The following is a 25,355-nucleotide window of genomic DNA, read 5'->3' as shown; positions in this document are numbered from 1 at the left end:
AATTTTATTGGAATAATATGAAAATTTGCCGAAAATTTATCACGTATTTGTATACAGTGCGAATAAATATTAAATGATTACTTTGCAAGTTTAAATTTTTTTTTTATAAAATAGATGATTGAGGACAAAGAAAATGCGAAAAAAATTAAAAATATTAATTTTCTAATATAATAAAAACATAATAAAAAATATATCAAAACGTTACGAAAATTTCATTAGTTTATTAATTTCTTTATTTCATTGGAGAAGTGAGGAAGTACAAGATTTTTTAAATAGATAATAAATATAAATAGATACTTCTATTTTTTTAAATAATACATTGGATTTTGCATATAAACTTTTTTTGAAATAATAATTATATAAATAAAATATTTCAAATACATATATTAATATAATTATATATTAATATATAATTCACATAAATAATATTTTAAAATGAATATTACGAAATAAAGTATAAAAATTATCTTCACATAATCTTTATACGTTATATAATCATCTACAATTAATATAATGTAATATAGCTCTTTAAAACTATCATTAAAACTTTATATTAAACTATAATTTTTTTATATTTTTTTATATTTAATATTTTTATAATTTATTTTTTAAAATTTGTGATTCACTGTACTTAAAATTAGCATACCTGCATAAAATTCACAGGACCAACAATCGTAAACAATGTCTTAAAGAATAATAAAGAGTAATAAATAATGAAACTAAATCTTCTCTCACGATCATTCCAATTTCTACTCAGTCTTTTCAGGTATGCATACCTGTCCAGTTTCTTCACATCGATATTTTTGCGGCCCCCTAATATACACCAGAACCATAAACGAAAATTTTTTAAGGAAGCCCCACACGATGGACCATGAAGAAAACTGAAACTGTAAAAAGCGTGGTTTCGTCGATATTTTTAAGCCTTGCCTATTGTATGTAACGGAATCGGTGGTTTTTCTTCAACAATATTTTTTTCTATGACCGAAAAATTTTCGAATTGCTATATTCGAACCTTTTTTTATGACGGTCAACATTTTCTACTAGTTAAACCTGGTCGAAAGAAAATTGTCATAATAGTGGGATTTTATTGTACTTGCTGGACGCAAACCGAGTGAAAATGTATGGAATAATAGGCTTATGTTGAACATCACTATAAAGTTCGTTTTACTCTTTTTCAATTTTGTCAGATTTACGAAGAAAGATCTTTTATCTTTTTTAGTTATGACACGGAAAAACGATGTTCGTTTTGATTTGTGTTTTTTTCAATCTTTTATTCGCATCTGCTTGCAAAATTGAGAAATTGGAAAATCTAATCTAACTTCTTAGCTTTGCTATTATATTTGAATTTATATTTGAATTTATTTGATCAAAATAAATTAATATTTAAGTTGAAATTAAATATAATTTTCAAGTTTATATTTATTGTTGATCTTTAAAAATTAAAATATATTATATCAAAATATATATAAAAAAAAATCATCTATTTTTATTATTATTATTAGTTGTAATTTACTATGAAAAATTTAACATTTTAATGATTTAATGAAAAATGAACATTAAAAAATTAAGGAAATAGAAAGTATCATTTAATGTTCTTGATAAGTGTAAGTTTCATTACCTTGACATTTACTTAGCCTTGTTTTATCTTCTTTTATTGAATTTATATACTAGTAAATATTTCATGACAACATATTACTAAGATAAGTATTAAATATTAATAATAGCATCATTAAAAGTTCCTGAAAATCATCTTTAATGAATACTGTGCTTAGATAGTTTAATTGATATTCAATATATATAAAGAGAATATGCCAGAATAGATTTTCTGGATACAACAATGTAACCAGTTACATTTAAATTATCATAGTAATAATTAATAACCACACTGACCGATTTTGGAATGTTTAATGAGATAAACGGTTAATCTTGATTTATTTTACAAATACTGATGTCTGTTCATTAATATGGCGCTGAAAAATAAATTTTTATTAAATTTTTTTGAGAAATTAAAAATGTTGCAATTCTTGAAAATTAATATAATATAAAATAAGTACAAAAAAATATTTCAAACAAATTAATAAAAAATTATAATTGGTAAAAAATAAATAAAAAGAAATTTTAACTTTTGTTTAAATATTATGAAGAAGAATATAATGATTATTGAAAAAAAATATATAAACAGAATTCTTGGAAAAAGTATATTTATCGAGTAAAAATTTATTTATTAAAAATATAATTGTTCATATAATCTTTTAATAATTAAATTTTTTAGAGGTTATAGAAAATATTTTTTTATACTTAATTTAAATTTCTTGCAAAAAGTTTATTCTTTATAACAAGTTTTAATCTATATAGAAATCTAGTATAGAAATAGTTAAACTTTCTTTTAGGGAATCAGCAAGAATTTATAAAAAAAAGTAATTCCATATTTAACTTTTGGTTTCCCTAATATAAAAAATTTAAGCTTCATAACATGCTTTAATCTACGAAAAGGGTTAAATTTTTTTCAAGAAACCATCAGATATTTATAACAATGACTTCGCTTATGACATATTTAATTTTTGGTTTCCTTAATGTAAAAAGCGTAAGCTTTAATGTAAATAATGAAGAAAAAGATTTCGAAAAAATTTCGGCAATGGTGTGCAGTTAAGAATATTTACTAACAGATGGAAAAAATCCTAGAAAAAGTTGACTCCGTCTATAACTCAAAGGATTAACCTAAACCGGTAATTCATCGAGAATGGTTTACAGCCATCCGTGTTTGAAGGGTTAAGTTTTAGAAACGATAGATTACTCTTTCTATAACCTTTTCCTTTCCAGACCTTTTTTTGTCCAGAATTAATAAAAGATTTTTTTTAAAAATTGGTAATTTTTGACAATTGTGAAAACAACTTTTTATGTTTGTAACTATTAAATATACAAGATTTTTATTTTAATCCTTTTAAATTAATTTCCGAACAATTTTCAAAATAGAAATTTGAATTTAAAATTTTCTAGATCTTAATAAATTTGCAAAAATCTATTGACAACCATTAAGAAAAATTATTTTGAATATCCATAAAGAGTGCATTGATCATTATGTTCATTATGTTTAGTATTTGCATTTTTTGCTTATATTTTTAATGTGGATTAAAAATTTTCTGTTTTTTTAAATATTTTATAATATTTTATCGTTTAAAGCTTGTATTTTCAATGGAACATTGACGAAGAGCATAGCATAGCGGTTTTAAATTGTCCTGGCTATTAACGGAATTTCTTCGCAATTGTAGGTACTATCCGTACTTAAGAAGCTTATAATTAGGCTTTCATAATAAAATATGGTCAATGCAATTCAATGTCTAATACAAAAAAAATCATTGATTGCATATTATCTTTGGTATATTAACTAATAATTATAATTCCCAAGACATTGAAGAATCAATAAAAGATATTTGTATTTTTGTTTTTTGTCAAAAATTATTAATTAATATATTTATAAATATATATTACTTTTTAATATATTTTTAATTTCTATTGTTTAAAAATGAAATATTGCATCAAAGAAGATAATAAATAGCTATATATAAGTATCATATTTATAGAATATTATTTCCAAACTTTTTTGATTTAGCAATAAAAATGCTATAGAATAATAACTTAAAAAAATAGATTCGAAAAAGATGTTATGAAGAGCACTATCGTACTAGACGGTACAAAATGTGTATATCCTTGATAGTTACCACTCGTTCGTTGTTCTATAGACCGGTTCACTGACATTGTACCGTCAAGGAGTCCAGCATTGTCAAGGTCCGCCGATTCTTCTCAATGGCGTCGATCTGTCATGCAATTACAATCGACATGGTTTACCGCGAAGGACACTTCTATTGTCTCTGCGCTTTTACAGTTTCTACATTATTTTCACAATTCTTCCTACAGAAATATATAAATTAAAACAAAAACGAAAGATTAAAAGTGTATAATTATTTAAGATGAAATGAAATCAGCATGAAAAGTACTTACCCATTTTCAAAGAATGTAAAAAATATTTTTATAAAATTAATTTTTGAAATATTATAAGGGCTGAAATTTAAATTTTTTATTTTGTTCTTTTTCAAATCAAGTCCAAATTTTTTTATTCAAAATTATTTTTTGCATAAAAAGAAACATTATTTATTAATAATAAAATTATATTACAGTAAATTATTATACAGAAATCTATAAAATTGATGAAAATTCTAAAAGGATTTGCATTATTTAATAAATTCAAATAAATATTACTATTTCACTATATTATTATTAGAAGCCAATTTTTTTTTATTAAAAAAAAAGAATTGAATACTAAAAAAAATTTTATTTTCACATCTGTGAAAAAAATGTTGATTCATCATTTAAGATTACATCACTTAAGGTTATTTTTACTTATATTTGTTCATTCTAATTAATATACAATAAATTAAAATGTTTTTATAAAATTTTGTTAAATTAATGAAAGCTGCTAAATTTATTCAACTTATAAATAAAAGAACAGTAACTCTTATTTTATAGCATAAGAAGGAGTGTTCTGAAAGGAGTTGATCGAGCATCTGCATCGAACATATGTTACTGTCATGTTTCCTGAACCTTCGAAGAATCGATTTATAACCCGGAAATCAAAGCTTACTAAGATTTTTTTTCTTCATTAGGATTTATCTAGTATGCAGACTCATCTCGATGGAACCTTTTTTTCAGTGATTGCCTTGATTAATTTCCCACTTAATTATCCTTCTTCAAAATGAAATGGTCGAATAATTCCTGAAAATCGATCCTTAGTTTTTTACCCTCATCTTCCATATGGTGTAATTTTTTTCAAATTAAAAAAGACTATCGTGAACATTTGAAACAAAAATTTCCAAAAAATTACTTATATTTAAAATTTTCTAAAAAAATCTTAAATAATTGAAAAAGAATATTTTGTTTAATATATATAAAATCATCTTCTATTCAATTATATCTTAAAAATATCTTATATAATATAATTATCTACATATAATATATATAAAATAAATTCTAATTTAGGCAATAGTCCATAAAGTATACGGTTGAATTAAAACAAGGCTTCGTAATCATAAATTTGTCATAACGCCGTTGACTATTATCCAGAGATATGATACGGTGTAATAATTTATAATTTTATATCCGTATCAAATTAGAGAATACTTCCTAACGATACACAAAAAAAGATCTAAATTCCTAATAGAAATAACCAAGCAACGGTACAATACAACATTATCCAACCAAATGGCAAAGTTAGTTTCATTTGATAACGTTTCATTTGATTGTCAATTCAAATCATCATAACCTAAATTATTCTCATATTACCATTAATATTAAATTTCATGATATTTTTATAAAATATCAAAATAATCATATCAATATAATTTTTTCATTAACAAAACATAAAAAGAATCTTTATTATGAATAAATATGAAACCAAGTTCTCATAAATCTAGAATGACGAGAAAGAAATATCGGAAAGCGAGAGAAAAGAAAATGAAATTGTTTTTGAAACATATAAATATTGATGATATGAAATAAAATTATAAATCTTTGCATCACTGGATAATACTTTATAATGACACGATGATAGGTAATAAACAGACTAACCTTTATAATAGCAATCTTTATAGGTAAAAGTCACAGTTTAAAGAGAGGTTAGGGAAAATCGTTCATTCAAACTTTCTTTGACAAATTTTTTCAGTATATATTCGATCGATGACAATAGCGAGCTTTAAATCATCCTACACGTAACATACTGTACAATCAGTACCGCAAGTTCCAGAGACACGACTTACTTGGTTCACTTTTGCTGGTTAACGGTAAGTCCGTCAAGAGTCAGTGAGTCAACGAGTCAACGGGGGCGCGCACTGGTCCCCACGCACTCGCGCGATTGCTCGAGAATCGATCTTCCTACGTGCATGCGTGTTATTTGTAAGCATCCTTTCCTTCTCTTTCTTTATCATGGTCATTTTTTCTTCTTTCGATCTAAACATTGTTTTTTCTTTGTTCATCTTCTTTATTCTTATTTGTTGTTTTATTGAATGACATAATTCTTGCATATCTATTTTTAAGATTATTATTATCATTATTATTATTATTATTATTATTATTATTATTATTATTATTATTATTTTATTTTTAAAGTTTTTATCTCTGAAACAAAATGTTTAATATTATTTACAAGAATTTTATTCCATTTTATAAATATATCATAAAATATAATTATATTTATTTACTTATATTTATAAGATATTTAATAAACGATGGATATTTAATATAAATACTATCACATATATATATAAATATATATTTTATATTTTATAAATATATTATAAAATATATGATTCAGTTTATATTTTTTTTCCGCTATTTAATATTAGATATTATCTTAATTTTTTTCATTCTGTCATTTTTTTTCTTTTGATATACACATTTTTATTCAGAATACACATTTTCGAGGTTAACTCGTATATAAATCATCTTTGATTTTCATTATTTTTGAATTACAATGAAGGATGAGTTCTTTTTTGTCTATTGGAGGATCATAAAGAGTAGAATTTTTTTTATTTTTCTTACATATTCCGTTACTACTATACTTGTCGTGTATTTGTTCACATGAAAGAGGATTTTTATGAGCGTGGATTCTCATTCGAAGTGAAGCTAATTAAAGTGCAAGCAAGGATGGAGATAATGACAGGAAAGATGAAAAGAAGAGCAAGCAACACGACTATAGCAAGAACTCACTGAGACCGAGATAACTGTATTTCTACCTCCATTATGTTTTGTCCTTTCTCCTTTACTCTATATGTCCTTTCGTATTATCTCATATCTTTTACATTCAGAAAAATCATTTTTAATATTTAATTTTTCACGCTTCTTTGATATGTATTATTTATTTATTTTAATAAAATAAAAATTTTTAAATAAATTTGAATATTGAATAATTGAAAATGAATGAAATAGAATAGAAAATTATCTAATTATTATTTTTTCTCCAGTCTTTCTTATTTTAAAATATATAATATTTTCAAACTTTTTTTTTTATTTTATTATTATATACTTTCTATTTTTAATGATAAAATTTCTTGAATCAAGAATTAACATTTAAAAGTAGATAAAATGATCGATGAATAATCGATATAAATCAATTTGACTTCGATTATATAACCTCAAAAAAGTTATTTACAATAATCGAAATAATTTACGTACAATAATAGTTGAATAATTCGAAAAATTAATAAATTAAGAAGTATTATATTTGAATTTGAAAATTGAAATTTTAAAATATAGAAATAAAAATTCCAAATTGAATTTAAGAGATTAGTCAGGAATTATTTTCTGTTTAATAAAATGAAAAATACAAAAAAAATATATGTATAATTTCTATAAATTTTTTAATTATATATATGAGAAATTTGATATTCTCTTCGTAAAAATAGATGATTGCAAGAAAGATTTTTAGTAAATTTCATTCGTTCTCAAAACAATAGAATATACGCATTGCGATGTATTATCAAAAATACGAAAAATATACGAATTGTTGATGTACAATGAATCGAGATGAAACCATCTAGCTGATGTGAAATTAATGAATGACGTAAATACGATACGGCTCAAATGAGAGAGTCTAGCGTTTTCCATTTCACCGGTGTGCTTACAGAATTTTTCCTCCGGTTGTTCACTTTTCACCTCGGTCAACGAATGCATATGCCCCGCATTGATGCGATTGCGTCGACTATCGGCATATACGACTTGCGTATGAGTGGTACTTACTTTCGATACCGTGTGCTGATTTCGTACACTGATTTATACATCAAATGTAATAGAATAGAGTAGATATAATGAATTAATTTATTTTAAAAGTTTATTTTTCGTCTATTACAGTATTTGTTGATAAATTGTTGATAATTGTATTCGTATATAACTATACACTATACTACTAACTATAGCACAGTATCATCAAATATAATGATTAAATTTATTTCATAAAATGGAATTTTAATAGAGAACAAAAAACTATAGAAATATATAAATATATTATAAATTTGAATAAAAGTTATTGAAAAATATAATTCTAAACAAATTTATCTAAATATTTAGATAATTTAGATTCTATTTTATCTTAATTATATTATTTCTTTCAAAATTGAAAAAATTAATCAAAGAATAAAAGATAAAAAGATTTCAAAAGATATAAAAAAATTAATTTATTTGAAATTATTTGATAATAATGAAATCCATAGCTAATTCATATCATGAAATTTTATTAAAAATAGAATAAAATTGAATTTTGAATCTTAAATTTACATACAATGTTAAAAAATTACAAAAATTAAAGATTGATTTGAATCTAATATGAGATCAAAAACAGAATTGTTTTTAAAAAGAAAATCTTCAAATAATAATATATTTGTCAACATACTTATCCTATCCCATTGCAAGTCAATAATACAAAATCCTATTTAAAAGTTTGAATTCTCAAATCCTGGCTAATAAATCACATAATCGGTTCATTAAAATCCCATCAAACTTGAACGACCCAATTTCCGGATACTAACCCTTCTCCTTCTCGGTCGATGACGCAACCTGCTGTCCCAGGTTTCCTTGTCCCTGACGCAAGCCACTCAGTGGGGGCCTCAGTAGAAAAAGCACAAAGCACAACCGACTGAAATGCTATTCACGTTGTACATATAACTCATACTATATATATGCTCATTTATACATATGTGTATACGTATATACGTACCTATTCGCATAGTAATAATTCGATGACAGGTTTGGTGGCTTGGTCGTGGTCGCTTACATGGCACATGTATTCCGCAGTTCGTTTGCGCATCTGGCTTGCGCACCTACACGCGCATCTGGCTTGCGCACCTACACGCGCATCTGGCTTGCGCACCTACACGCGCAACACTAAACACAGACGTAAGCAGGTAAAGAAACGCGTGTTCACTGGACTACACGAGTGTGCGAGGCTGAGAGTGGGTTCATCGGACGCCAGCGGCCGCGGATTTACCGTTACGTCTTCTTGGCGAAACCCAGAGTCCGCACACAGCTAGCCAGGCTGCTTCTTTCTTCTTTCTTTTGCCACGTTCTTCGGTATTCTTCCTTCTAGTTGGGTTCCTTATGTTCCTTAGAATTCCACCAGCCATCGGTCACCAATTCCTTCAGAGAAACCGGAAATACAAATGATTGTTCCTTTTTAAACGATCTGGATAAGAAATTGCAAGTATTGATTTTTTTCTGAGTTATGGAGTTAATAATTTCAATTTATATTTAGTAATGAAATTTTTAAAATTGTCTCGTATTTGAAATTTAATTAGAAATGAATTATGAATTGAATTAAATAAGAATGATAATTTTTACAATACTATTATATAGAACAATACATAATTTATGAAGCCAATACATATATACATATAATTTTGAAATTTTGTAGTTTATAATATAAAAGATATAGAAAATATAAAAGATAGAATTATTTATAAATACAATAAAAAATAAAATAACAATTATGATAACAGATAGATGTTGTCTCACTCATTTAATATAAACTTAAATTAATAAATCAATCAATATTTTTGTATACTAATTTTTTAATTATTTGTTTTGACATAACAATTGATCCTCAATATCTCATTTGATTCAAAAATTTCACAAATATATTAACATCTTGTTGATTATTATTGTCGAATATCTATAAAATAAAATATGATTTTTTAGATTCCTATTAGAAATCCTATCAATATAATATAAAAAAAATATTATCTATTTTTTTTAAACAAGATATATTCATGATTAATTTAAAAAAAAAATTCAAAAATTTAAATATTAAAAAATGTTTAATATATATCAAGATTTTCTTTCCATATGACTTTTACTTCTATCAAATTTTTTCTTTGCTTTTTTCTTTCTCTTTTTTTGCATTTATATGTGCGCTCTGGTATGGTAGTAGAACAAAATGAAATGAATCAAAAGATGACATCAAGGAAAGTCCCAAGCTTATACAATTCGGAGGTCGTTGTCCCCTCTATTCAAGGTTTTCTGAGTCACGTGTAATATTCTGGCAACGCTTCGACCAATCTGACCTGAAATATGGCTTCAGTGAATCAATTCGCAACATTCTCCTATCACAGTGTTTCTCATATTTTTTCGAATCATGACCTCCTTTTATAATAATCAAATCTGTAATATATTTTTTCACAAATATAATCTCTATATAAAATATAATAGAATTGTATTATTATATTAATTGTATTATATATTATATTATAATTAAAACAACATACAATGAAATAAATATAGAATTTCTTACTTCTTAGAATTAATAATTATGATGAAATCATTCCAAAATCTTTTTGAGAACCAGAGCTCAAAAATAATATACTTTTTTTTATTTTATCTCAAAATTATTAAATTATTAAATCTAATGAAACATTTTTCAATCTATTTTACTATTTTATTTTAAATATTTTCAACTTAAGTACAGCTCTTATTTACAACAATTTATGCTTTTCAGTTATAAAAATCTCGATAGAGTCGAAAAAAACAAAAATTCTTGTCAGTAATGATAAATTATTGTTTTATTCATTTTCGAAGATATTTACTTCCTAGAATGCTGATATTAAATGATGATGGAAATCACGAAGCCGTGGTGAACGCATAGCCACCAGTTTATTTTACTTATATCCGAAATAACCGGATTTTATTAAAGGAAAGGAATGAATTTTTTTTAAAACGTAATAAATCACATTTATGATGAAAAATTTACTAGAAATAGCTTCTCCATGAAAAATTTTTATGAAATTAATATAATATTGATATTTTCAATAAGTAAATAGAAAATTTGTTACTTTAACGCAATTAAAATATTAAAATTTTCGAATAAATAATTATCTCATAATCATAATTTAATTTAATCTTCGTGTATCGAGAGATAAAAAGATAATGTTTCTGAAAATAAGTCAAAGATATTAATTAAATTATTTTCCTTAAATGTATTTTCATACAAATTTAGCAAAAAAAAAAAAATTTGAAATTATTTTGAAACTTATACGAAATCTTTTTTTTACAAATCAAAAAAAAAATCGCAAAAAAAAAAATAATTCATTTCACATTTTCCACAATTTTCTCCCTTTAAGGAATCGTTGCACAGGTTTCGCGGAATGGCATCGGTGAACGAGTTCCGTTGCACAACGATCGGGAGAAACAGACGAGTCCTCGAGACGTGTTTTTCTTCTGGCTAAGGCCACCTGTGCAGGGCCCCCAGCCTTCTACTTTACTTTCTTCACGGTTCCGTTAAATACCCGACACACCGATCGCAAATCCAGGTGCGGAGGTCAACTTGAGCCAGGTTAGGGTTTCGTACGTTTCTCCCCGCTATCCGTGCCTCTGTCACGCATGCATGCGTACTTGAACACAGGTGCTTTTAACATCGGGTCACTTTTTTCTCTGATAAGATGGAACAAATGTAAGTGCGTTCAGATATAATAATTTAACTGTCAATTATCGAAGAAAATTAATTTTTAGACTATTTATATGATGAGACATTGGTGTTATCGCAAAACCAAAAATATTTCTGTGTTTTATATGAAATTTTGAATATTTTATTATGAGATCATAACGGATTATACGTGAAGCAATTTTTTTATTAATGAAATATCATTTTCAGCAAAATGAAATCAATAAAATCAATCTTCAGTGTATTCTATTATTTTTATTTTTTTTTAAATAAAACTTTGAAAACTTCGAAATGAGCAAAAATTTTAAATTATAAAATATAAATAATTTTATGTTCTTGTGTTCTTATTGTCTTGTAAAAAAATAATAGAAATATATACACATAATCAATTATGTTTATTATTATTATTATACTTTATATATTATTAAAATAAAATTTTTCAGAAGACGTAAATTTCCTTATAAGATAACAAATGCAGTTTTACAACTGAGTATAATAGCTTAAAGAAGGTATTCAGATAATAAATTTGGAAGAAATAATGGTCATTATTTATATGATATGGAATACCTTTCTTTTAATTCTTTGTCTTTTAATGTCTTTCTTCCTTTCAAGATGTTTAAGATTAATAATCCTAATAATTTAGGTAAAAATATTTAGATAAAAATATTTAAATATAAAAATGTCAGTTGAGATTTATTTATTAATTACTATTTATTAATTACTATTTATTTATTTATTAAAATGCAAATAAAATTTTTGAAATTTGATTTCGAAAGTGATTTTTTGCTGATGGATACTGCAAAGTTGGAACTAACCAGCAAATGTATTAACATCTTGCATTTACATACAATGAAAAATTAAAACTAAAATAAAATCAATAAAATTAAAGATAAAAATTTTATTCTATCTTTAGATGTGTTTCTAATTGACATTAGATACATATAATAAATACGTTCTCTCATTCTTAAGCAATACAAGCAGATGGACACCTCGAAGAACCGTTTCTCGCACGCTTGATACCGCTCGTTCGAGAGTGAAACTAGTTGTTCCAATTTCGATTGAACTTTCCTAAAAGATATCTTTTTCTTCTCTATAATCTTCCTTTTTTATATTTCTTCTATTATTTCACGAAATTAAATAGAATTTAATTTTTAAAATAATTCTTTTCCATTTCTACAATTCTATTTCTTATAGAAAAAATATAAATGTATAAAAAACAAGATTCTACTTTATGCACATAACCTAACATAACTTAACCTATATATATCTATAATTTTTAAATCTTATTTGATTTTTTTCAATAAAATTTAAAATAATACTTTATTTTTATTTATATTTCATCTAACGCAAATTTTAATTGTTTATAATTTAATAAATAAACCTCAATCAACATTTTTATATATTTCGATACAATTTTTATGTTTGGATTTTATAATCAAAAAATATGCTCAACGTGTCTATAATCTATACATCTATACATCTATACATGATATCTTATTTAAAGTTCTCATCACAATTCTATAATAACTTTTTAAATGCTCATTTTATAAAATGCATTTACATTTTTCTTAATCCAATTATACTGTGAAAAATCCACTGAAATCTTTCACTATCAAAACAATGCATCGATCATATAATCTTTTGTTGTCAAAACAAAACAAAACTTTCAAAATTCGACAATAAAAGAAATCTTCACAATGAATAAATGCAAGACAATTCCCGTAAACGAGGAAGAAATATCGAGGAGCGAGAGAAGGCGAAGGAAATAGAACTGTATTCTCAGGATCGAAAAGTACGCAACAAAGATATTTTCGCAAAAAATCATGAGAATCTTCGTAGCAGCTTTACGATCGAATGAAACGGGAAAGCAAATCTGATGTCGTCATGCTGGTACCCGCTGACTTCCTAGATGGTGTCTCTACGTTTATGCTGGCATGATAAACGACGATCGATCGATGAAACGGTTTTCGCTATCGCTGTTTTTTTTTTTTTATCAAAAATTCGGAGAAATTTTCTGAATCGAGCAAAATGTTACATTTCATTAATAAAAATTACTTCAGAAATATGATCCTTTGATTTTGGTGAAATTTGATACATTGATTGGCCTGTGTAAATATGATTGTGGAATATTTAAAAGAATGATTCTAAAAAAGAAATATATAATTATTGCAATATACATTATTATATCATAATTGTAATTTAGAATAATTTTTGGTAAAAAGTTTAATTTTTTTAATAATTTTTAAGATTAAGAAATTACAATTGATTAAGTAATTGAAGTTACAATTGATAGGAGAATAGTTGTAAAATTTTCTCTTTTTATTTTTAATTAATTTTAATTTTGTTATTATTCAAAATATAATTTGAAGTAATTATGATTCAATAATTTTAGATAATAAAAAATAGATAAGAAAAAAATAAATAAAAATAACTTTTGATCTCTATTCTATTCTATTCTACTAAATGTGAGATAATTATTGTTGAATAAGTTATTAATAGAAAAATAGATCATTTGAAAGATTATTTTAAAACTACTTAACGAACTTGTAATAATTCTTATCGGTCAATCAAATAAGTTACCAGTTGGTTTGCCAGTACCATAACGAAAAATGATTTCTTTCTTGGATGTTATATATCATTTTTTTAAAATTTTTTTTCCACATTAATTGCTTTAATTGCAAGCAATTTTCAATTACTAATTATTTCGTTACCTAATGATAAAATTTCATGATAAACACTGTTTTTTCTTCTAAATCAAATATTAATTTTATTTCAGTAAATATCCTTTTATTTTTAAAACATGAAGCAATTTTCATAAATTATTTATTATAAATGCCTCTCTATATAATTTTGCAATCTTTATATGTTATAATTTTGATTAATTATTACAGAATTTAATCTATTCAAAGATAGATTGTTACAATATAATATTGATTTTATTTATTATCGTAAAATATTGATAAAAAGATACATTCATAAAAAGATCATATATTTTCTTTAACTATTTTTAATATAAATTTTATTAAAATTGATTCACTTTTATATTAATAAGAAAAATTAGTTTTATTAATATATATATTCAAAAAATGATTTTCTAAATAAAAGAAACATCTATAATACGTTTTAACCTCAAAAAAGAAACAAGAACCTTACATTGTTTTAAATTTCAAACTTTTCGAATTTTATCAAAACTATTTGTATTTAACTATAATGCATTTATAAAGTGTGCACAATATTAGACTTACTTTTATCGATATGCCTGCTTGCCAATAGTAGATTTCCATGGTGCACATATAAAGAGATACGTGAACAGCACGTATATAAGGTGTTCGATTCAAGTTAGTAGAAAATTGAATACTAAAAATTAAAAATAATTAAATATAAAAGGTAATATGTTAAAAAATTAAGTATAAAAAAAATATAAAAATTGATATGTAAATATGTTTTGAAACTTATTTTTCAAGTTATCAATTTAATTTTGCATTAAACAAAACGAGACAATTATCTTTGTTTCGTATTTAATAAAGAAAAATTTCATACTTAAAATTTTATATCTATAATTGTTTATTAATTTATAAAACAAATTAAATAATATATTAATATTATATTTATTAAAATATAATATAACACTTTCTTAATAAATATAAAATAAAAAAGAATAGAATTAAAAAATTTATTTAATAAGTTTCTCAAACAAGTTTCAAAAATAAGTTTCTCTTTTTTTAATTTTGCCCTATAGTAAGTTTGCCATAAGTAAAATCATACGAAATTAACAATAATAATATTAAAAATAATCGTATGTATAAATTTATTACAATTCATATTTTAAGCTATGTTTAAAAAAATAATATTAATTCACAAATAATTGTTTGAAATAATTCTATACTGAATATAATACTACATACCTCAAGATATACGAACATAACCTATTATTTATAAATAAATATAAATACGAAAATAATCGAAAACAATTTCTAAAATATGATATAAATAGTTACTGTAAATAAAGATAGATAATTTTGTTATGGTTTTATGGTTTTATATAATTTTATAATTAAGTTGATTATAATTGAAAATGAACTTCAACAGACACCTTTGTATACCACCATATTTGTTTAGTTTCTATATTATGATCATTCCTTCAATTTTCTATATCTACTTTTCTACTTCGTTCGAACACCCAGTATACGCATGCGCATGTGCGCGCACAACCATGATGTGCCGCTTACATTAAATAAATTACAGTGGCCGCGGACCGGTAACACGGGAACGCTGTTACCTGGTCTCTCCTGGTCGCACATGCGAGCAGAATCACGCGGCAAAGCGCAAAACATAGGCAAAGTTTCTTGCTACTACCAAGCTAGAGGAAGTTCCTCTAATGGTTTCTTCCCATGACCGTGCTCCACCTTCTCATCTATCTACGGAATGATTTTCCTGTCACCGGAAAAATTATTACTCGAACGCGGTGCGAATTACCGTGCCTTTCGCATTGTTCAGGTTAGATCTCTCGTCTTGTTTCCGACTCGTCGCTCTTCCTTTCCTTTCATACCAAACTAGGGGTACCGTATAGTATAAGTTACACAAATGCACATTTACTTGCGTCACGTTTCGATGACACTGATTTTCCGGAATTCTATAGATTTTCTGCACTAATCGTAAAAAACTGTCTAAATATATATTAGATTGTTCAGGATGGAATAATAAAATGTTTCTTAATGAAACCCGATTGATAAAAAGATTTTGTTTATTGAGATTATAAGTTAAATTAGAAATAAAATTAGAATATTTAATTGATTATTATAATTATTTTTATATTTGTGAAAAAAAATACTCAATTTTGATAATGAAACATAATTCATAATAAAACGATTTAAAAAAAGTAAAAAAATTCTTAAAAGTTTCTTAATATTTAGAATACTCATATTTATGCAGCATAATTCCTATAAAATTTCTTAAAATTATTTGTTTGTTTTTTAATACAAAAAAATCTTATATTCTTACTTTTTCTTATATTATTTCACGTTAAAATGCATATTTTAGAAATCTCATAGAGGAATCCCATTATATGTTTCTATACATATAAAACAAAATTATTATTCATTCACTTAATGCGACGCAAATAAAATGACATGTTTGGGTACGACTGAACTATCCAAGCGTCGCAGAACAGAGATTCATTCGCAGATCTATGCGAATGATTTCTGCCTTCGAACGCGCCGGGAAAGTATCAAGTTCCAGAAATTTACACGCGTGCCTGCCGCACGTATATACCTCTGTAAGAGAGAAAAAGAAGAAACTTTGAAGAAACGAAGCGAGAATCGGCGAGTTCTCTCGATTCGTGCACATATGTATGCTGAATCCTGTGGCCCTTCATCTCCCGCTTCAGCTGGTTTTCCTCGATCTTTCTCTCGCCTTGATCTTTCTCTCCTTCTCTTTCTCTTTCTCTTAGTTTTTTCTCTTTCTTGAGTTCTTGAGGTCAGAACCGTGATCACGCCTCACCTTCCTTCCCGTTCTTCGGCGTCGTGCATTCATTGGCCTCGCCTCCACACATCTTCTCGAGGTTACGGCGTTCCCCTGCGAAGTTCCACGATAGTTTCGACCTTCTCCGATATAACGCTACAGTTTTCATTGTGCCAACTATCGAGGAATAGCTTGATAATTCTCTGAATTCGTTAAAATTAATATTGATACTTTCGATATACAACTTTTTGTAAAATATACTTATATAATATAGTATATATAATTATGATCAATTATATATAATAATACATTAATATTTGATAATATTATTTATTTAATACTCATCTAATATTGTTCTGATAATTATATTTCTATTTATAGATATATATATAAAAAATATGCATAAATAAATGTGAGAAAAATGATATGCTATATTTGCTGCAAAATCTCGTTTATCAAAAAAGAAGCAAGGAGAAGAGCGCATTGAACGTCGAATAACCAGACGATCCGAAGTGGAACGGCTACGGAAAATTACATTGTTACGAGGGCTGGTTCTTAGTTGCGCGCACGCTCGAGTGAACGCAACACATCCACCATTAAGAGGTCTCGACGGAAGAGGCCCTTAATTGGTCAAGCTGGCACGCTACTGCGGGAAGTATACGGGATCTAAAGACGTGTCTTCGTGTGCTTCGTGTTACGAGGTGCACGCACGCGCTCTTCTGTCATAGTTACACCTGAAATACGCACGCGCAATTCGAACGTTTGCCATGAAGAAAAGCTTTCTTCTAAACTGATTCTTAGAAAAAGGATTTTCATCATAATTTCGATTAGGCATTAATTTCGATTTTGATGATATGTCTTATTATTCATATTATTCACATATTTGACGTAGTGAAAGTTTAAAACAAATATGTAATTTTATCATCTACTTATTTTAAACTTATTAACCTATTAATCATTTATTAACCTCTAAAAATAGTATATTTTCATTTAAAGCATAATTTATGAAAGACATCTATTTTTATTGTTAATTATAATTTATTATAGAAAAAAATTAATGTTTTAATGAAAATCTGAACAAAATTTGTTGATTAATTTATTAAAATTATATTTATCAAAATTATCATAGTTATAAAGTATGATTTATATATCCTATATCATTATTAGTCTGCTTTTAAATTTATTCTAAATTATTTTTTTCCAAAATAATACCATTTTTTTATAAGATTTTGATTTTCAGTATAGCAAATCTATTAATCAACTAACTTTTCAATTTATATTTTAACTATATAAAAACTATTTTTCCTATCTAATTTATTATCCGTAATGAACGTTAACAATATAACAATTTGGGACACAGATATGAACCGGCGTAACATTTCGACAACATTGGATCCATCATGTGGATCCTGATGTTTTATTGACGAAATATTATTTTGATTTTTTGATAGAAAGATTCAATAAATATAAAAATAGATTTAAAATAAAAACATCAAACGAATAAATTTAAAAAATTTCATATGAAAACGTATTATAGAAGTATTGCAAAATTAACGTTAAATAACTTGAAAATTTGTTACTATTTCTAAAAATGAAATGAATATTTTTACAACAAAATCAGACAAATAGAAATTCGAGAGAAATTCGAAATATATTGACAGTAAATGTAATCATTATGTTTGTTATTTATTTCAACTAATAAAGAAATTGCGAGTCAGCATATGTAATTATTTTCACGAATTATAATCAATGATAATTAATATTCAAAGCGTTGTGTATCTCGATAAATATATATTATTATTATAAATATATGTACATTCTTGATGCAAAAAGACATATACTCATAATAAACTAATAATATGAGAAATCGTTAAAAGTAATAAATATTGTATAAGTCATATTATATTTTAAATTTCACTATTGCCAGAGAGAATATGAAATTTCCTATAAATTAATAATTTTGCAAAATAATTTCTATAAATATTATACATTATAAAAAAATATATGAGAGTAATGTTTAATTGTACAATGAAAGCAAGAAACGATTTTCTGTATCTTGTATCCAGTCAATGCTATCCTATACATCATGATCATTATCATCGACACGCTCATGTTCTACGTATCGGCGGCCCGCTGCTAAAATCCAATTCCAGTCATTAGTCACGGAAGGCAATTCATGACTATACGAGTTTTCACAGTGACACGTTTCGATGTCTGTTTCCTCTACTTGTTGCGTTCTCTTCTTTCTCTCTCAAGTTCAGTGCCACTGTCCTCGAGAGAGTTCCGGTCGTTGCTCGTCACATGCGTCCCTTTCATTCTGACGAGTCGTCGCAAACATGTACCGTGATTCGTGTTACGTAATCATCGGAACGTGAATTTTTTTCTCTACTTGTCGCCCCCTTTCTCTAACTAACTGAACTATAGTATCTGGATATTAGTCATATTTTAATAGTACACGCACACTTTTTTTAAAATTTTTTTTTAAAATGGAATTTGTAGATTTTTTAACATATCGCATCAAAGAATAATCGAACGTATTCTTTTATTTCACACTTGTTATTTCTCATTCTCGATAATTAAATTGCAAATGCAATAACACTAATGAATATGAGAATATCTTTCGTTATGCGACACTAGAAATGGTAACGATACATCGATATTTCAATAATTTCGATATATCGATAGAAAATATCAATGTTTTTTGCCAGCAATATTTGGAGATCGATATATCGAAATTGATAATTTGGTGGAATATACAACTTCACGATATTTTTCTTTCATTACAAAATATATAACTTATAATAATAATATAATAATATAATAATAATATAATAAAATAATAATAATATAATAATTGTCGCCGTGATTCGATCGAAGACCTCCGCCATTGTTTCTCACGCTTCTCCAAGGAATTCTCAGTGCATCGTCCAAAATGCCCTTTAACCTCTCACATGTGTATACCTTGCACGCAACTCCTCGATGAATTGCATTGCGTCGTGGTTGAGACTTTATTGTCGTTTTCGATACTCGCGTCGGATCACTTTAATTTTATACTACTGCCGACTTGTACGATATCGCGATATTACTAGGTTAAATAAAGATAACATCATAATATATGATATTATGGTGAGGGTATGTTAAAACAATAACAACTATATAGTAATTCACCATTTCCTGATAATAATGAACGAGTATAAAATTTCAAACAGTAGTGTTTAAGTTAAAACATTCGTGCACAATTCGAGACATTGAAAAAACATATTTATATTTCGGTTGAACTTCGTTTTAATCACTATTTTTCTAATGTTTATTGACTAGTATTTTTTAATATTATTGGATGAATAGAGACAAATGATGTAATGGTTTTGAATTTAAGAATTTTAATTCAAAAAAATTATCTAACCTCAATTAATTGCTATACGTATGTTATCTCTATTCATTAAATATAAAATCATAAAATAATATGATAAAATAATAAAAGTATCAATCCTTTTCATTAATGATGTCATCAAATCGATTTTTTAATTTCTATTAATTTCTATTAATAAAAGAAGTCATTAATATTAAAACAATTTATTTTTAAATTCATCATTGTATCAAAATGGTCTATCTTTCATTCAATTTTTTTGCAAAATACAATAATTTAATAAGTTAATAATCTAATTTCAACAAAAAGAAATATATTTGGAAAATTATTTATGAAAATAAGTATATTTTCATCATTTGCTATCGTTTAGAAAAACTTTCATATTTAAATAATATACAATTATATGTTTCGTTTATAATGACAAAAGAAATCATATTTGAATAAGTAGTAGTGAATCTATAATTATTAATAAATAAAAATTCTAATTTTTTTTATATTTCTAGTTTTTCTTCAGAAATAATTTCTATTACCATGTATCAGAACAAAAAAATCACAAGCGATAAAATTTTTTATTCATTTGTATAAAATACAAATGATATATTTGTCAATTTAATCAATACTAATAATTAAATACAATTTATATAATAAATAGAATTTTAATATATAATTAAATAAAATTACCAATTTTATAGGAAAAAAAAATATTTTATACAAAATATTTTATATAAAATATATTTATATAATATATATTATATTAATATATATTTATATAAAATATATATATATTTTATATAAAAAAAAAATTAGAAAAGAAGTATAAAAGAACGCACTGCAAAGTTTTACCTTAATTACAATAATCTTTTTTAATGTGACTAACCATTTGGTACTTACCATTTGGTAAATGGTCGAAACAACTTTAAGTCGACTGTTTCTTAATCCCTGTAAAATTTATTAGCACGTTTAATCCTCTTCCTGTTCATGGATAGGCATCGTGTCGAGTTGACGTGGTCTAACATTAGACAAAAGCAGCGGGTTCTGTTGGTCACTGGAACTATTGTTCATGCGAGTAGATCCACTCGTTGCAATGAGTCTTGAAACTAGGAAAACTGTGGAAACGCCCCCTGTCAGTAACAATTGGGTCGATGACGTTTATAACCTTCCAGAAAATCCCGTGGGCCTTAGTCCGAGCCTCAGGTATGTACAATATGCTATGTACATTTCTACTTCATCATCGATGTAACAAGTGCGCGAACTTTTACCTGCCAAATATTTTCAGTTTTACAGTGAACGTCGTCGAGTCAACATTCCTATCATCGTGCGCTCATAGTGAAGCAATTTTTGTGCGAAGAAGAAAATTTTTTAAGTTTTCATAAAGGTATGTTTTTTCATTATTTATATTTATAATTTACTGTGTATTATTATCATATGTATCTAAATAATAATTTAATATATTATATATATTATATATATATACATATTATATTATAATATAATATATTATATATATTATAATCTAATATAATATATAATAATAACCTAAATATTAAATTATTATGATAAAATGATGGAATTCTTATAAAATTTTTAATATTTATAAATTTATCGAAAATAGTATTTGTCACTGTTTGATTTAACGAATTTGCATATTTTATGAATTATGAATAATGAATTTGAAAAGTAAGGTTAAGATCGTTACAAGTGAAATATTTTATATATTACATATTAGAATATATTAATATTATATTAATATAATATACCTATCAATTTTTACTTTTTCTTATATTAGATTAGATTATTATGATATAATGATGGAATTCTTATAAAATTTTTAATATTTATAAATTTATCGAAAATAGTATTTGTCACTGTTGATTTAACGAATTTGCATATTTTATGAATTAATGAATTTAATGAATTTGAAAAGTAAGGTTAAGATCGTTATAAGTGAAATATTTTATATATTACATATTAGAATATATTAATATTATATTAATATAATATACCTATCAATTTTTACTTTTTCTTATATTGATTTTTTTTATATTTTTCTTTTATTTTTTCTATATAATGATATATTTTAAATATACTTATTGATTTCATTAGTCTTCTATCTTTTTACAATTAAAAATATTTAACAGTGATAAATATTAAATGTAAAATAATAATTAAAAATTTATAAATATTTTTAAAATTATTATTATTATTTATTATTATTATTTTATTTTTTTATTATTTTTTATTTATTATTTTATTATTCTATTATTCTTTGTTAAAAATTGGATAATTTTCTAACGCGAACATAAACTGAGTAAAAAATTAATTCTAAATGATCCGTGAACTAAAAATAATGAATATATAAAAACAATATAATAGAAAATTTAAAAAATTTTTTATAATAATAATTGTATAAAGAAATAAATAAATAATAATAAATTATAATAAATAATAATTTAAATAATACAAATAAGCAATTTTTAATTTTATGTTATTTAATTTTTAATTTTATTACAGTGTATTCAATCTATAAATTTTCAATTTAAAAATCGAAAAATAGAATCGAAAAATAGAATCGAAAAAAAATATAATTTTTGATGCTTATTGCATTTTAATTAAATAGAAAATAAATATTTTATTTTATTGCTAAAATAATTCGATTGCAATAATTGTGATTTAAAAATTAAACGAATAATATTTTAAAATATTTGCTTATAGAAATATTTCAGTTTTTTAATCTTCAATTTTCCCTAGCTTTGATTACGATGCAATCTCATTTCTCATTGCGTTTCGAGTATTGAGTTTTCCTGGGAATACGTAACAGTTCTTTCATACCTGTTTACTGGCGTGGTCGGTCACCGTGCTGCTGTGCAATGATCTCCCCACCATTTTCTTTTAGCTACCGCGGACGATCGCGGTGTACGGTAGGCAACAAGAGAGTTGCATAAGTGTGTTCTCTCTCGCCTCGATCTCGACCTTGACTTTGACTCTTGATTACGAGCACGATCACGACCAAGTAACGACGCCAGTCAACGACGAACGGTTTCGCAAGCCGTGTATAGCTGCTCGAGACCTAGCTTTGCTTGCTATTACATGGTTCTGCGGTATATTCTTTCTCTGTTTCTGATCTGTGTCTTCTCTCTCTCTTTCTCTCTCTCTCGCTGATCCAACAGAACATGGAATCGGCTTTAAATGAATCTTGTCTAAACTAATAACCAGGATATGTAGTTCAGAAAAATTTGGAAAAAGTTAATACAAATACTGAAAAACTGAAATATTTTCATAAATATTATTTGAAAATACTATTTCGTTTAATTTTTAAACTTAAAAGTAACTTTAAAAAAATTACATTTCCTTAAAATATAGTTATGCATATTTATTAATATGATTCTGGCCAATATCGATCGATTAGATCCTTTCAAATTTACTAGAGAAACGTGTGAATTCATAAAAATAATCCAGCAAAAAGAGAGAGTTTATTTTCTCTTCTTAAAACATTTTCTTATCTATTTGTTAACTCGATTCTTTTTCCAAAATGCTTTTCTCTATTTTTTTTCACTTTTTTTTGATAATAATAATAACATAATGATTATTTATTCAATTTGCCATATATTATAAAATTTATTATAAATATTTTAAATAATATATATTTTTTATTTAAATAAATATTTGTAAATAAAATTAATGATATTTGTGAAATTTTTCTGGCTTTTAATATGTATCTAAATATTTTATATATAAATAATTGTAATTTTGTAACGATTGAAAGATTAACAATTATTCTCTATGTCTATCAATATAACAAAATTATATGTTAGTATTAAAAAATATCAATTTTATGCTTCTTCGTAAACAAAAAAAAAAATATCTATTAAAAGATGATGTAAAGTACAAAAATTTAAAATCATTAGAATCTGTTCTATAGAATACAAGAAAAATTAAATTAGAATTTTAATAATTTAGAAAATTATTTCCTGCAAAAGTGATTAAAATTATTAATAAAACTATTAATAAAATTAACTATTAATATAATCATATTAATCTCGAATTAATAACAAAATTAATAGATTTGATATATATAATATATATAATAGACTTGATATATATCACTATATATAATCACTATATATATAAATAATAATTTTAAACTTTTAATCTATATCTAATACGTATATGTTTTTAATATGTTTTTAAAAAGAAAGTGCAATTATGGATATATCAAAAATAAGAATAATAATATGATTATGCATTAATATCTTTTTCACTTGATTTTATATTTATTTATAAATAAAACATTATCTAATCTTTTATTATATAAATGAATAGAGTTCAAACTTATAAAAAAATTAAATTATTAATTGATTATATAATTATATATTATTAATTAATCAATAAATTTAATTAATAATTATGAATAATGATAATAATTAAATAAATAAAAAATGATATTAAATGAATATTGTAATAAGTATATAATAAATGTGTTAAAATGATTAATTAGTTAAAATGATAATAAATTAATAAATAATAATAAATAAATGAATACTATAATAAATATATAAATAATAAATTTTTTAATAATCAAAAGATTAGAAAATTTTACTGAAACTCATAATTTCTCGGAAAATTTGTAATATCTAGAAATAACAGACTCTAGAATGCAAATAAGATTACTTGTTCATAATACGGTAAAAAAATATAAATGGAATAAATCCTCACGGATGGATAATTTATTAATTCCATTGTTCTGGAAGAGAAAGAAAGATAGATAAATATCATTTTATAATACCTTTATTATTTACATAATCTAAGAGGAAATAAAATGAATCAGTTAAAAGAAAAAAAAATTATTAACATGAATAAAAAATAAAAAATCTTTTATAATAATAATAATACATCATGTTTTTATAAAATGTAATTTTATTTTTATAAAAATTGCTCGGTTTAAACAAATATGTATCATGATATAAAGAAATAATATTTTTTAAATATATTTTATATATATTTATTATACATTTAATAATTTGTATAATCAGTCTATAAGAATATAGATTGAAG

The 25,355-nt window shown here is 24.5% G+C and overlaps 1 long non-coding RNA gene across 7 annotated transcripts; it reads right to left on the bottom strand.

Moving 5' to 3' along the window:
• Positions 1-526: 526 nt before the first annotated feature.
• Positions 527-23,513, bottom strand: LOC108000281 (uncharacterized). 7 transcript variants are annotated; one of them, XR_009833039.1, is made up of 9 exons: positions 23,133-23,512; positions 21,195-21,562; positions 9,032-9,180; positions 8,762-8,928; positions 8,574-8,688; positions 5,623-6,168; positions 3,720-4,770; positions 1,619-1,970; positions 527-887 (listed from the first exon to the last, which is right to left on the bottom strand). It is a non-coding gene; the product is annotated as an uncharacterized LOC108000281 (long non-coding RNA). The 7 variants fall into 7 exon arrangements; XR_009833034.1 differs by having other exon boundaries at positions 8,762-9,180; positions 23,133-23,513; XR_009833035.1 differs by having other exon boundaries at positions 5,811-6,168; positions 8,762-9,180; positions 23,133-23,513.
• Positions 23,514-25,355: the final 1,842 nt, after the last annotated feature.

Source organism: Apis cerana, linkage group LG16, assembly GCF_029169275.1.
Source record: "Apis cerana isolate GH-2021 linkage group LG16, AcerK_1.0, whole genome shotgun sequence".
In the NCBI taxonomy this organism is placed as follows: domain Eukaryota; kingdom Metazoa; phylum Arthropoda; class Insecta; order Hymenoptera; family Apidae; genus Apis; species Apis cerana.
This window is presented reverse-complemented; position numbering and strand designations above follow the sequence as displayed.